General features: G+C 48.4%; 1 protein-coding gene across 4 annotated transcripts in view; it reads left to right on the top strand.

Annotated features, from left to right (window-relative positions):
- LOC146812060 (protein MTSS 1-like) overlaps positions 1 to 13,236 on the top strand; it is a 509,468-nt gene that overhangs the window by 426,383 nt on the left and 69,849 nt on the right. The gene's annotated exons all lie outside the window — the stretch shown is intronic.

The raw sequence follows: 13,236 nt of genomic DNA, 5'->3' as shown, positions 1-13,236 counted from the left end.
AAACCCAGATCCCTTAACTGACCTAATGATAGTGTGTCAAGGTCTACTCCCAACAACCTTGTGTCTGCCATTGTGCTGTGCAAATAATTATGTGCTAACTTTGAACTTAGTTCTGTAGGTTGAAACAGGCTCTTGCCTGACTCACACTGCCGGCCGCCCAATGACAGACCCCCTTGGTGGGAAGGAAACGGTGGACAGACAGGGATTTGTGACCTCAACCGTGGTGGTTGAGGTTGTTTGACAGTGGTGTTTCGAAGTCCGCCGTATTATTGCTTTGCAAACTGGACTAATTACACCCTTTCTGCACTTGACTCCCACAGTACTGGGGGCAAGCAGTTGCAGGCTTCTTAACCATGTACTCAACAATCAACAGGCCCAGTGCTTGTCTTTTTGATAAAGAAAGTACTTTCACTCGCACAGCAATAGTAAATGCCACACAGTTCAATTGAAGTATATAGACTAACATCCCTGGTTCAGATTCTCCTGTGGGCTCTACTCCCCATGTGCCTTTTCCAACATCAGTGACTTTGTTTAGCTCCCCGCCCCTTTAACTTGGGCACAGTGCACATTTTGTTACCCACAAGTTCAAATACTTAACCATTTCTATTTTGTTCTTAACCATGGTGTTGTAGCAGGTAATAAACCGTCTCAAGTCTTCTCACTCACCTCACCGTTTTTGCAGTACTTATCTGGAGCCCTGCATTATGCCCGTGCTGTTCTTGTATAGTCACAAAGGAAGCTGGGTGCAGCCCACGTCCTCGGTGTGTGTTCACGGCCTCTCGAGTGCAGACTGTTGCCACTCTGCAAGCCTTGTTTGGTGATCTTCAATGTTCTCAGAAGTCCTATCACACTTCCAGGCTTACATCAACAAACACACAGCACAGCATTTTTAGACTGACACTGGTCATTGCAAGAATTGGGTGGTATGGTAGGTGTAGCCAAACATGAGTAAGTGCAGAAATCGCACACCCACTATAGCAGTGGCAGCCTGACACAGGCTTGTGCATGATTCACACAGCAAGGCATTCGCAGCCTGACATGGCAGTGCAGAAATCATGCAACAAGGCAGTTGTAGTCCTATATATCCTGGTGCAGGATTCATGTACCAAGGCAGTTACAGCTCAACAAGGGTGGCGCATCCTCGATTGGAACTGTGGATGAAGACTAGGAGAGCCACTTCAGCACACAAATCCCTCCTGGCTGCATGCTCTCAGACAGTCTGCTTTCTTTGAGTGTCCCTCATCCAGGTCCTCATGAACTGTGGCCATGTGAACATGAACTGTGAAACAGATGCCTTCCCCCTCGCAGTATGCAGGCAGATTTCTAGGCACAAGGAAGTCCCTCAGCTCTTCCAGCAGAAATTAAATTTGAAATGTGATGTCCACTCACCTCTGGGAGGATGGATGTTAGGCAGACACCAGCCCTGGTCACTCAGCAGTACTTTGCAGAACAGGTTCATACAAATGTTGACAGTGAAACCCTATACTGGCTTGCACCTAACCTACTGTCCCCAATATATCACTTTAGAACAAAGGGGAATGTACCCCAAAATGTGTGCACTCAAACGAAGCACCCACTGTCAAGGTGCAGTCCTACTGGACCCACAATGTTCCACATAAAGAGCAATTGGTGCACCAACACATTAATACATTGACAATTATACAATCTGTATCCAGAATTTGTTCTTCAAGTTGTCTTTTATTGATCATGAGTATCAAACAACATATAGGGTAGACCAGCCAAAGAGATGGACTTCTTCAGGGCAGAGGCAATATCACTCAGAGCGATGGGCCAATATATCTGTCGCCGGAGTGGATGACTGGAAATCGGACAACTCAATCACTTCAATAGTAATTTAAATAGTTGAAACAACTATATCCAAAGATCAGTTGCTGGGTGGATGCAATGCATCCGGAAGAGATACAACATCCTTAATCCAAGTGTAGTTGGCACAATTCATAAGTTGATATATCAATCAATTCCTGTGATAAACACTGTTCAGCACCATATGAGACGCCGGCACCAAGTATACGGTATGGCCTATAACCTTCCGGGGTATAAACCCCAAAATTATGGGTAGACCAGCAACAAGTAGAGCACCATATAGGAAATCAGCAAAAAGTGTTCATATCGGATATATCAGTTAATTCAGCACCATGTTAAGCGCTGACATCGAGGGTAGTCTGATCTCCGTTCTATCATGAGAGAACTTTGAGGAACATTACTGTACCATGGTAATGAAGAACTTGACATTGGAACAGAGTGGGATGGCTTGGATCCTACTTTTATACACATTTTCTAAATGTGATGTGGATCCGCTGTCTCAATCTTCGAAATTGGTTTGAGGTGGTTTCCTTTCAGGTGTCCTTCTCAGGCTGCTGTACAGACATAGCCTTTGTGTAAAGTGACGCATTTCAATCAGTTATCAGTGGGGCTGTCTCCTACTGAAGCACCCACAACAGAAGCATCAGACATCCTGAGCAGCAGTCTGGGACCAACGGAAGAGCTGGCCAGGCCTAGAAACGTCCTCACAGTAAAACACAAGAAACTACAGCCCCACCCTTCACCCCTACCATGAGCCAAATGCCAGTCTTCAGAAAGAACACATCAGCAGTTTATTGTTAAAAATCTTCATGAAAATTCTAAAGGTATCCCAGCCGCCCTCCTCCGAATTTCACTGTCTGGATTTCCACCCTCCAACCGAATGCAAGCCATACACTTCCACTCTCTGAGGAAACTGTTGTCATCTTGGTCATGCACTTTGCCAAACCAGGGCCATTCTGAATGAATAACAGAGGCTTTAGTACTCGGACTCGCGCACATACACACAGAGTCCTACTACCACACACGCATTACATAATCATGCACTCAGCATACACCCAAGATGTCTGCGCAAGGTTCTGGATCTCACATAGCACTATAAGTTTAAATAAGAGTTATCAGTAGGCCTCACTGTCACTCACACAGACAAAAAGGTTTTGTCACACTAAGGAGTCACAAAACACTGTACACTGTCAACCCAGTTTAATGTCCTAAACCCTAGACATTGACAGTAGTCCTCTGTCCATGACAAGGGCACGCTTGGTGTAGCACTAGAGGTCACAGAATAGGTCCTGGACCTCACATTACTAGGAGTAGGCCTAGGGCTCTGAGCACACCCTACATTATTGTGAAGCCAGGGCCAAAATAAAAGTTTGATGCCAGATTCATCAACCGTGTTATTGCTCTCACCTGTGTGGGGAATCATTGCATTGTTAAGTTAAGTAAAGGTACGACCTGGGACGCCAAGAATTGTACTACTAAATATTGATGCTGAGTGTGAAAATATTTTTATTCTCCCAAACTTTCTTTATTGATTTTAAAAGATACATACATAGTAATGACATTGACTGTGTATGACCAGCCCACCACAGTTGAAAACAGGGGCCATTTCTGTGTAATACAATCACTGGCTGACAAACTGCAAAGTATACGTATGAAGCCAAGACTAACTAACATGCATCACTTGTTAACGTCTTCACAAATAGAGGTACCTTTGCTATAATAAGAATACATTCAGGTTAACTGCACCTGTAAACAAGTTTAACAAAAAATAAAAATGTCAACCAACATAAGTATGGAGGTTATGGTGAAAGTGCAAAATTCCGAGAGCGAGTGATGCATTATTGGTAGGAATTATTTGTGCGCATCAGTGTAAAGCTATTTTCTCGTGAAGGTACGAGTGAGGGTTGCTATGTCTGGAAGAGATAATGCGCCATTGTTCTGGTGGGGCATGAAAAAAGTGGAAGTCGTGTGGGAGAAAGCGAACCAGGGATCCTCATATGTTTTCAAACCCTCTCCTAGCATCCGTCAGAATATCGCCATACAATCCATTGTAAGTGATGCCAGAGCCAATCGTGCCGTTGGGACTTAGATGGGGCTTTAGGTTTTTTCCACGTAGCAGTTAGGGCCATTTTAGCTGCCCCCAATCACAGCCATAAAATAAATCAGTCTCATACAGTTTGGTGCTTAAGGGACCAGTCTCAAAGGCTCAAGAGTACAAATTCAGCCCCAATTCAGAATTGGGTAACCCAAAATCTCTTTTATCTACAATATGATTTAGTTCCAATAGGGTGGATAGATGGACAGTCCACCATCTATGCCGGAAGTCTCCCACAGCCTCTCCAACACCTATCCATCGTATTCGGAAAAATCTTCAGAAGCTTCTTCGGGTACAGGTACCAATCGTAGAGAAGTTTGCAATGAGCCTCCCTTAACCCCATGGATCAGTTATATTTATGGATATCCCGATCAAGGGAGCACCCGTACTTGGGCTCTGAAATGACCCCCAGTATCTGTTCCCAAAGGAGTACATGGCGTGGAATAGAATTATGTGTGGTAGACAGTAAAAGGGCATAGAGAAAGGAAATACATCCCCTGGTGGGCCCAGCCAACCGGACGAACCGCTCGATGGGAAGCAGGTCTCTAGTAACGGCGAGCCATACCTGTGGTTGCAATTGAGTGTAATGGAAAATCTCAGAGGAAGGTAGATTAAAATTGCGACAACAATGTTCAAATGTCAAGATGTCCCCACTGTGAAATAAGTCAGAAATCGTTAAACAACCTCCCTCACGCCAATTATCGAAGAGGCAGGGAATCAATGCTGGAGAGAGAGCCTCATTATAATGAATCGGTGTGTAGGAGAAGGGGAAAAGTTGTCAATTTGTGTGATTGAACTACGGTGTCCCAGACTTTGAGAGCGGCTGTTGTGGGGGTGCTCAGGTAAGCATTGCCTGGACGCTCTTGTTTAGGTTTCCCTAGTACATCGCATATTGTCCTGCCCTCTACGGCCCTATCCTTCTGTAGCCAGTGTTGATCTGACTCTCTAAGTGAACATTCCGATATAACTCTGAGTTGGGCTGCACTATAGTAAGATGGTAAATCTGGAAATGCCATACACCAGCCTCTTTGGGAAGTCAGAAGTTTATGGGAGAGTCTAGCACGTCGTCCCTGCCATATGAATTTAGTAATCCTCGATCGTGCAGTAGAAAAGAATTCCCTATTCATTTCAGCCGGAAGCCCTTGAAAACGGTATAATACGCATGGGAGTACTGTCATTTTAATTGCGTTTATGCTGTCATTCCAAGCGAGGTATAGTGAGGCCTATCGTTTAAAATCTCATTTCAGGCGTCTTAACAAGGGAGGGTAGTTTGCTTTGTATATGTCTTACACTGGGGTGTAGGCTTTATAATTAAATAAGTGATTTCCTTTTTAACCCATTGAAAGGGGGAAGATGTAGCAATCTCCGACATTTCTACCTGTGGAACAGATAAGTTAATGAGGAAAGACTTTTGGAGATTAACCTGGAAGCCTGCCACCCTCTCAAAGAGGCCAAGACCTATCTGAGAGATGCGCAAGGGGAGGCGATAGCTAATAAGATTTTGTTTGCAAATAAGCATATCTTGTGTTCTACAGAGCCACACTGCAGTCCTTGCATAGTGGGGTTAGCTCGTATCTTCACTGCTAGGGGTTTGATGCTGAGGGCAAAAATGAAGGGCGAGAGGAGACGCCCCTGTTTCGTTCCCCTGGCTAGCTCTAAATGTTAGAATAATTTGCTTTACAGCTTCATACCTGTGCAACCTAGATAAGCACACCTTGTTGTTGGATGGCAAATGCACAACCACATGCTATTGTGTCTCTGCATTGGGCTTCCTGCTACTTTCTGAAGGATGTCACAAAAAGTCCTTCCATGCTCTTTGCTATTTCACAGTTGTCATCGAGACAGCGTCTGTGATGTATTGGAGATGTAAAGCAGTCTCAAGAGGTCAGTCTAATCAGGTGCAGCATGCTAAATGGCCTGTGATGAATTCTTCTGCTAAGGTCTGCTTCGACATGTCTTGTTTTAAGTCTGCTAATCAGTACCGGGATGCTCACACAGCCAGTAGTAGCATTGGAAACATTCGTCCCATTGTGGCAGTCACTGTTCTCAAATTCCCATGACGTTGTCTCCCTGCTCTGCATCCACTTCTCACTTCTGCCATCTCTGCTCCACATTGTAGTGACTTAAGCCTCCAACATAGCTAGTCATGGAGCTGTCCTGTTTTTCTTAATAGGTATATCGTAAACCAGCCAGCTCTACATTACAATACAATATTTTGCTTGTCACATGGTGCCCAAGTCATGCAGCCTCATCTCTAAAATAACAAGATTCTAGCACACAAAGTGTCAGAACATTATTTAGTGAGCAATAGCACTTTCAGTCACAGTGATCTTCTGCATTGTGTCCCATCCAATCAACTACAGAGAACATTCCCATATTCTGTGATCTACCCACACTTAACCTTCTAAACAACACCTGACATGCTCAAGGCAGCGCACAACATTCATACCTATTCTTACATAACAAAAGGCCCTATTCTAAATCCAGGTGAATTAGAGGACACATCGGCATCCCACCTCTCTCAGTTCCCAAGGAGCTGAACTGATTTATGTCACAACCTCTGCTGTGAATACATCCCTTTGTGGATGCCAAGCAACCAGGCTCCTCGAACCTTACACGCCTTCCAAGACCAGTGCGTCAGACTGTGTTGCAAAACCGCAGATTTCTGTTAATTGTACCCATGCCCCTGACAGTAGCTGGAACATCCTCAGATACAGACATACCTGTACTGAACATGCTTGTTGTACATTATTTGTTTACTGAACGTGAGAAAAACAAAACAAGACAGAAAACCAAAATCTACTTTCATATCAGTGTCACAACCACAAGAAAGTCACAAAGTAATTAATTACCCAACACTCTTTCAGAACTCGTAGGCTAAAATGTCGCAACCTCAGGTAATTTTGATTTCAACACTGCTCTTACCAAAAACACACAGAACATCAATCCCCTCAGGAAGGGTAACTGAGAAGGAAAATGTAGTGGGTTAGCAGTTATTGAAATGAAAGGAGGTAAAAACATCACAGTGCAAAAATATGTGGCCATAAGGAAGAATTCAGACAGTGAGAGAATGAGACGTAAAAACAAGATTGTACTCACTCATTAAATTCACCAATTTCCAGGAGCTTCAAAGGCCCATCTACATTTCTACATAGAAATCTCAGTTCTGTAGTAGGGGATCTCTGTGTATAGTCATAATCTAGTGAATAGTCCCGCCCATGTGCGGGGACCCCGGAGCAAGAAAAATAATCTCTTAAGTTGTCAAGCCATGCAGACCTGCATCTACACTTAAGAGAGTATTCAAAGACAGATAATGCAGCCTATATCCACAGGCTACACTGTCCAGTACTTCAACTAGAAAATTCCACCAACATCCACAAACAACACTGCCTGCCCAGCTTTTTCCAAAGAGAAAAACCTGCCTCTACCAGCAAAAGCCTCTGGAATGATAGAGAGGGAGGAATGGACAGACAAGCCCCATAGGCCGCCATTATGTGGCTCCGAACAGGATACTGTGCCTTAAAGAAAACTTTCCAGAACTTTTCCCGTATCCCAGAATGCACAGCAGGTCCCTTTTACTTTCAGTTCTTTTTTCCGGCTCCTGCTAGCAGGACCCTGGAGCATTGAGCTCTCCCTTTTCAAGGGTTTATTTGGATTTGTTCACTTTTCAAGTGCTTATTAAGTACCTTGATGCCTTCCTTCTTGTGTGTGCTCTGTGTTGTCAACATGCCTGGCTTGTTTGACAAGTGCCCAGAGTGCGAGAGAAAGAAGGCCAAGTCGGAACCACACAGGGTGTGCATCGTCTGCCTTCCCCAGTCCCATGTTCCAGAGGAGTGTGACATTTGCCAATCTTTCTCAGCCAGGACCCTGAGAGAAAGGATGAAGATCAGGCTCCAAGGCCTGGAGTACAGAAGGCTGAGGGCACAAGGTGGGTCAGGACGGGCTGATTCTGCCCATGCTGAGGCCCCTGGGGGGCTCCCCAGGGGCAGGAAGCCCAGCAAACGTCCCCATTCTGCGTCGACTATGGCGTCGAGGGGGATGGCTGCAGTCTGTTCACCGTCTCCCCAGGGCTCTGGGGAGAAACGGCCTCGACGTCGAGGGAGCTGAGCAGTCCGCCGTCGACGACATCAGCGTCTTCTTCGACGCCGTCGACTTCTCCGTCGAGTCATCGGCGTCGAGAGCAGTCCCGTCGAGGCGAGGTCGCCGTTTGCCGTCGGCAAAGAGGAAAAGGTCGCCGTCGAGGGGATCCCCGCCTAGGTCGCTACCCTTTCCTCCTTTGCCAAGGGAGCCCTCACCACGGATCCTTACCCCACCTCCACCACCTCCTCCTCCTCCTCCTCCTCCTCCTCATACCATTCCGCCTCACACACCGTCGGGCCCACCTGTGGCCCCGCCACGGTCGGTGTCGTTGCCCAGGTATCCGACGCCGCCGAAGAGAACTCCGAGGCCGTGGCACCAGGTTAAGTCCAGATCGCGCTCCCGCTCCGGACGGAGAGGAAGATCACAGAGCCGTGGACGGTCGTCATCGACATCTGGGCGATGCCGCAGGAGGCACAGGGCCAGATCCCGCACCTGATCGTTTGCCAGGGACTACTCGCCGCCGCTGTCGGACTCGCCAGGGACGGGAGTATCGCCTGTCGACAATGTGGTCTCCTTCCAGGAGGTGCTACTGAGGGGTGCGGCCAAGCTGGGGATCACGGTGACGGTGCCAACACCTACGATGTCTGTGATCTTCGAGACGCTGCACAAGAAGCACCTGCCTCGCCCCCTGCTGCCACTAGTGCCGGGATTGATGGAGCCCGCTACGGAGTTGTTCCTCACTCCGGCGGTGACGAAACCAGCCCCCTCAAGGCTCCTGAAGAAGTATCGGGTGCCGGAATTGGACCCGACCTTTCTGAGGATGGACCCGAAACTGAACTTGGTCATTGTGACGGTGGCAAGGAAGCAGCATGCTACCACTCCTAACTCGACAGTGCCGCCTGATAAGGATAGCCGTTGGCTAGACTCGGCGGGCAGAAAGGTCTGTGGGACGGCTTCTACCACCATGAAGGCGGCAAGTGCCGGGGCTCTGTTGGGGCGCTACGACCGTGCCCTTAGGGAGTCTCTCCAGCAGTACGCAGAGCTGCTGCCTCGCGACAAGAAGGAGGACTTTCTAGAGACTTTGCGTGAGGGGATGCTGGTGTCAAATCAGATTATCAGCGCGGCGGCGGATGTGTCTCTGTTAGCGGCACATGGATATTGTCATGGCATCAACCAACGGCGTCACGCTTGGCTTCGCCTTACCTCACTCAAACCGGAGGCACAACAAAGAGTGGCCAACCTGACTTTCTCGGGGGAAACCCTGTTCGGCCAGCATGCGGACGACGAAATAGCTTGCATGAAGACGGAGGCAGAGACCCTGACGGCTGTCGGGTTAGAGAAGCCTGAGAAGAAAAAGCGCCCGTTGCAGAGACGGTTCGGGGCTGCAGGCAGAGGGCGTGGGCAGGCCTCGGGACAGCAGCAACGACAGAAGCAGCAGTTCCGGAAACCCTTCCAGAAGCACCAGAAGGGTAGAGGAGGCCAGCAGTCCGCTACAGCGACCAAGGGCCCGGCTGGGTCTCGGCCCTGACGATTACTTCCCCTGCAACCGTTACCCACTCCAGTGGGGGGAAGCGTTCAATCTTTTCTGGCAGAGTGGAGAAAAATTACTCGGGACAAGTGGGTGCTGAATAATGTTTGCAATGGATACAGTCTTCGGTTCATCGGCCCGCCTCCAGCGATTCCGCCGGTAAGCTCCAGTATCAACTGTGAGAGCTCCAGGCGGAGGCAGACATCCTGTTGAGAAAAAAGGCGGTGGAAGACGTACTTCTGTCTCAAAGGGGAAGAGGTCTGTACTCTCGGTTCTTCCTGGTTCGCCAGAAGGACAAGAACGAGTTCAGGCCCATTCTGGATTTGCGGCAAGCAAACAAATGGATTCGCAGAGAGAAATTCCGCATGCTTTCGTTGCATCAGATTTACCCTCAGCTGCAGCGAGGGGACTGGCTCTGTGCCATAGACCTACAGGATGCGTACTTCCATGTGCCCATTGCACAGAAGCACAGGAAGTTCCTGCGATTCCAAGTCGGCGCCAATCATTATCAATACACAGTACTGCCATTTGGGCTAAAGTCTGCGCCCAGGACCTTCTCGAAGTGCATGGCAGTGGTAGCTGCACACCTGCGGAGGAACAAGGTGTTTGTCTACCCGTACCTGGACGATTGGTTGATCAAGGCCTTCTCCTTCTCGGAAGCACAAGCGCACTTCCAGAAGCCGTGCGTTCTCTTGAACAAGCTGGGGTTGCACGTCAACATGTCCAAGTCTGTCCCGACTCCGGTCCAGTGCATACAGTACTTGGGGGCCTCCATCAATACGCTGTCAGCAAGCGTGTCTCCTTCGGATGAGAGACGGTTATCACTCCTTCGGAAGGCTCAGGCTCTTATGACCGCTCCATCGACAACAGTGAGGAGGGTGTCTTCGCTGCTGGGATCAATGGCCTCATGTATCTTCCTCACGCCTCACGCACGGCTGCACATGAGACCACTGCAGGAGTGCTTGGAGGATCAGAGGACAGGTTCTTGGGACGACAAGATACGGCTGTCTCTGCCTGTTCTTCAGTTGCTGAAGTGGTGGTGTTTGGCAGAAAATCTCCTCAGGGGGGTTCCCTTCCACAAGGACATTCCCACGACGAGTATCGTGACGGATGCGTCTCTCCCGGGCTGGGGAGCGCATTCCGGAGACTTACAGATACAAGGAAAGTGGTCCCCGTTGGAGTCGACGTACCACATCAATTTCCTGGAACTCAGAGCCGTTTACTTGGCGTTGAAGGCCTTCCATCCGTCCTTCCAGACCAACTCGCTGCTTGTACAGACGGACAATACAACCACGATGTATTACCTCAACAAGCAGGGGGGGTCGAGATCACGCACTCTGTCGCAGGAGGCGCAGTCGATCTGGCACTGGCTTCTGGCCCGAGGACTGACGATTACGGCCACGCATCTGCCAGGTGTGCAGAATGTTCAGGCGGACGCACTGAGCAGACTGATTCAGAAAAACCACGAATGGGTCATAAACGACGAAGTACTAGGGGACGTCTTCGCAAGGTGGGGGACTCCAGACATAGATCTGTTCGCCACCGCCGAAAACAGCAAATGCCGAGACTTCGCATCCAGGTACTACCAGCGGGGGACGCTGGGGAATGCACTATGGATCGACTGGTCGAACAGCTTTCTGTACGCTTTTCCACCCATTCCCCTGATTCCGGCGGTGCTCATCAAGCTGTTCCAGTCCGGGGCGCGGATGATCCTGATTGCCCCGGAATGGCCCAGACAGTGGTGGTTCACGGACCTGCTTCACCGGTCTCTCCTTCCTCACATACAGCTGCCATGCAGGCTGGACCTTCTCACGAAGTTCGGGGGGCAGTTGGTGCACCCCAACCTCTCGTCTTTGAGTTTGGCGGCATGGCTCCTGAGATAGTGCAATATGGCCGTTTGAATCTACCAGCAGATTGTATGGATATACTGAAGGAGGCTAAGCGACCTTCTACTAGGACGTCCTATGCTTACAAGTGGAAGAGATTCTGCATCTGGTGCAAGTCCAAGCACTTTGACCCGACGACATGTTAGGAAGATGTCATCCTTCCGTACCTTTTGCATTTGGCGCAGTCTGGCCTTAATTTCCATTCCATTAAGGTCCATCTCGCTGCTTTGACTGCTTACAGGAAATGCCCTTCACAGACTTCCTTCTTTCAGATCCCTGTGATCAAGGATTTTTTGGAAGGCTTGAAGAAAGTGTTCCCTCCTGTCCGACTTCCCTCGCCTTCATGGGAATTGAATGTGGTGCTGTCCAGATTGATGAAGAAGCCTTTTGAACCTATTCACAAGGCTTCGTTGCAGCACCTGTCTTGGAAGGCGGCGTTCCTAGTGGCCATTACGTCGGTCCGCAGGGTGAGTGAACTTCAGGCGTTGTGTTGCCAAGAACCTTATACGGTATTTCATGCTGCTAAGGTTGTTATGCGTACTCACCCTAAATTTCTTCCTAAGGTTATATCTGATTTTCATGTCAACCAGACCATAACTTTGCCTACGTTTTTTCAGAATCCCTCTTCTCCAGCGGAAAGGTCTCTACATTCCCTGGACGTTAGGAGGGTGTTGAAGTTTTATCTTGATAAGACCAAAGATATTCGTAGGTCAGACCAATTGTTTATCAATTATGGATCAGTCAAGACCGGTCTTGCTACCTCCAAACAGTCCATCTCTCGGTGGATTGTGTCCTGTATACAATTGTGTTACCAAAAGGCTAATAAGACCTTAGGGGGCAAACCTAAGGCTCATTCCACCAGGGGCAAAGCTGCGACGACTGCTTTGCTGCGTAATGTTCCGATTGCAGAAATCTGCAAGGCGGCCACTTGGAGGTCGGTCCATACCTTTGCTGCGCATTACTGTCTGGACACGGATGCCAGGGCAGATGCTCAGGTTGGGCAGGCTTCGCTGCGAAATTTGTTCGCACAATAGTGGTATTATTTTGTAGTCTTCTCCACCGCCGTTTTGGTGTGGGGATGGTCTTGCCATTCTATTCACTAGATTATGACTATACACAGATATCTCCTACTACAGAAGGAGTAGTTTCTTTTCTGTAACTCCAGTTCTGTAGTAGGGGTATCTCTGTTATAGTCATAAGCGCCAGGCCTCCTCCCCGGTGGAGAGATAAATGTTAATGTAAGGAATGCTACAGGTCTGGCGTGTTACGCATTCAAAAAGAACTGAAAGTAAAAGGGACCTGCTGTGCATTCTGGGATACTGGAAAAGTTCTGGAAAGTTTTCTTAAAGGCACAGTATCCTGTTCTGAGCCACATAATGGCAGCCTATGGGGCTTGTCTGTTCATTCCTCCCTCTCTATCATTCCAGAGGCTTTTGCTGGTAGAGGCAGGTTTTTCTCTGTGGAAAAAGCTGGGCAGGCAGTGCTGTTTGTGGATGTTGGTGGAATTTTCTAGTTGAAGTACTGGACAGTGTAGCCTGTGGATATAGGCTGCATTATCTGTCTTTGAATACTCTCTTAAGTGTAGATGCAGGTCTGCATGGCTTGACAACTTAAGAGATTAATTTTATTGCTCCGGGGTCCCCGCACATGGGCGGGACTATTCACTAGATTATGACTATAACAGAGATACCCCTACTACAGAACTGGAGTTACAGAAAAGAAACTACTCCTTGTTTGCCTCACACACCACACTCAATCTAACTGACATGCAGAGTGAAGTAGCCTATTCCTTTGCAAGAAACCTAACTGATTGATTTGAAGCG

Source organism: Triturus cristatus, chromosome 7 (genome assembly GCF_964204655.1).
Source record: "Triturus cristatus chromosome 7, aTriCri1.1, whole genome shotgun sequence".
Lineage (NCBI taxonomy): Eukaryota > Metazoa > Chordata > Amphibia > Caudata > Salamandridae > Triturus > Triturus cristatus.
Note: the sequence above shows the minus strand (reverse complement) of the source record. Positions and strands in the feature narration are given on the sequence as shown.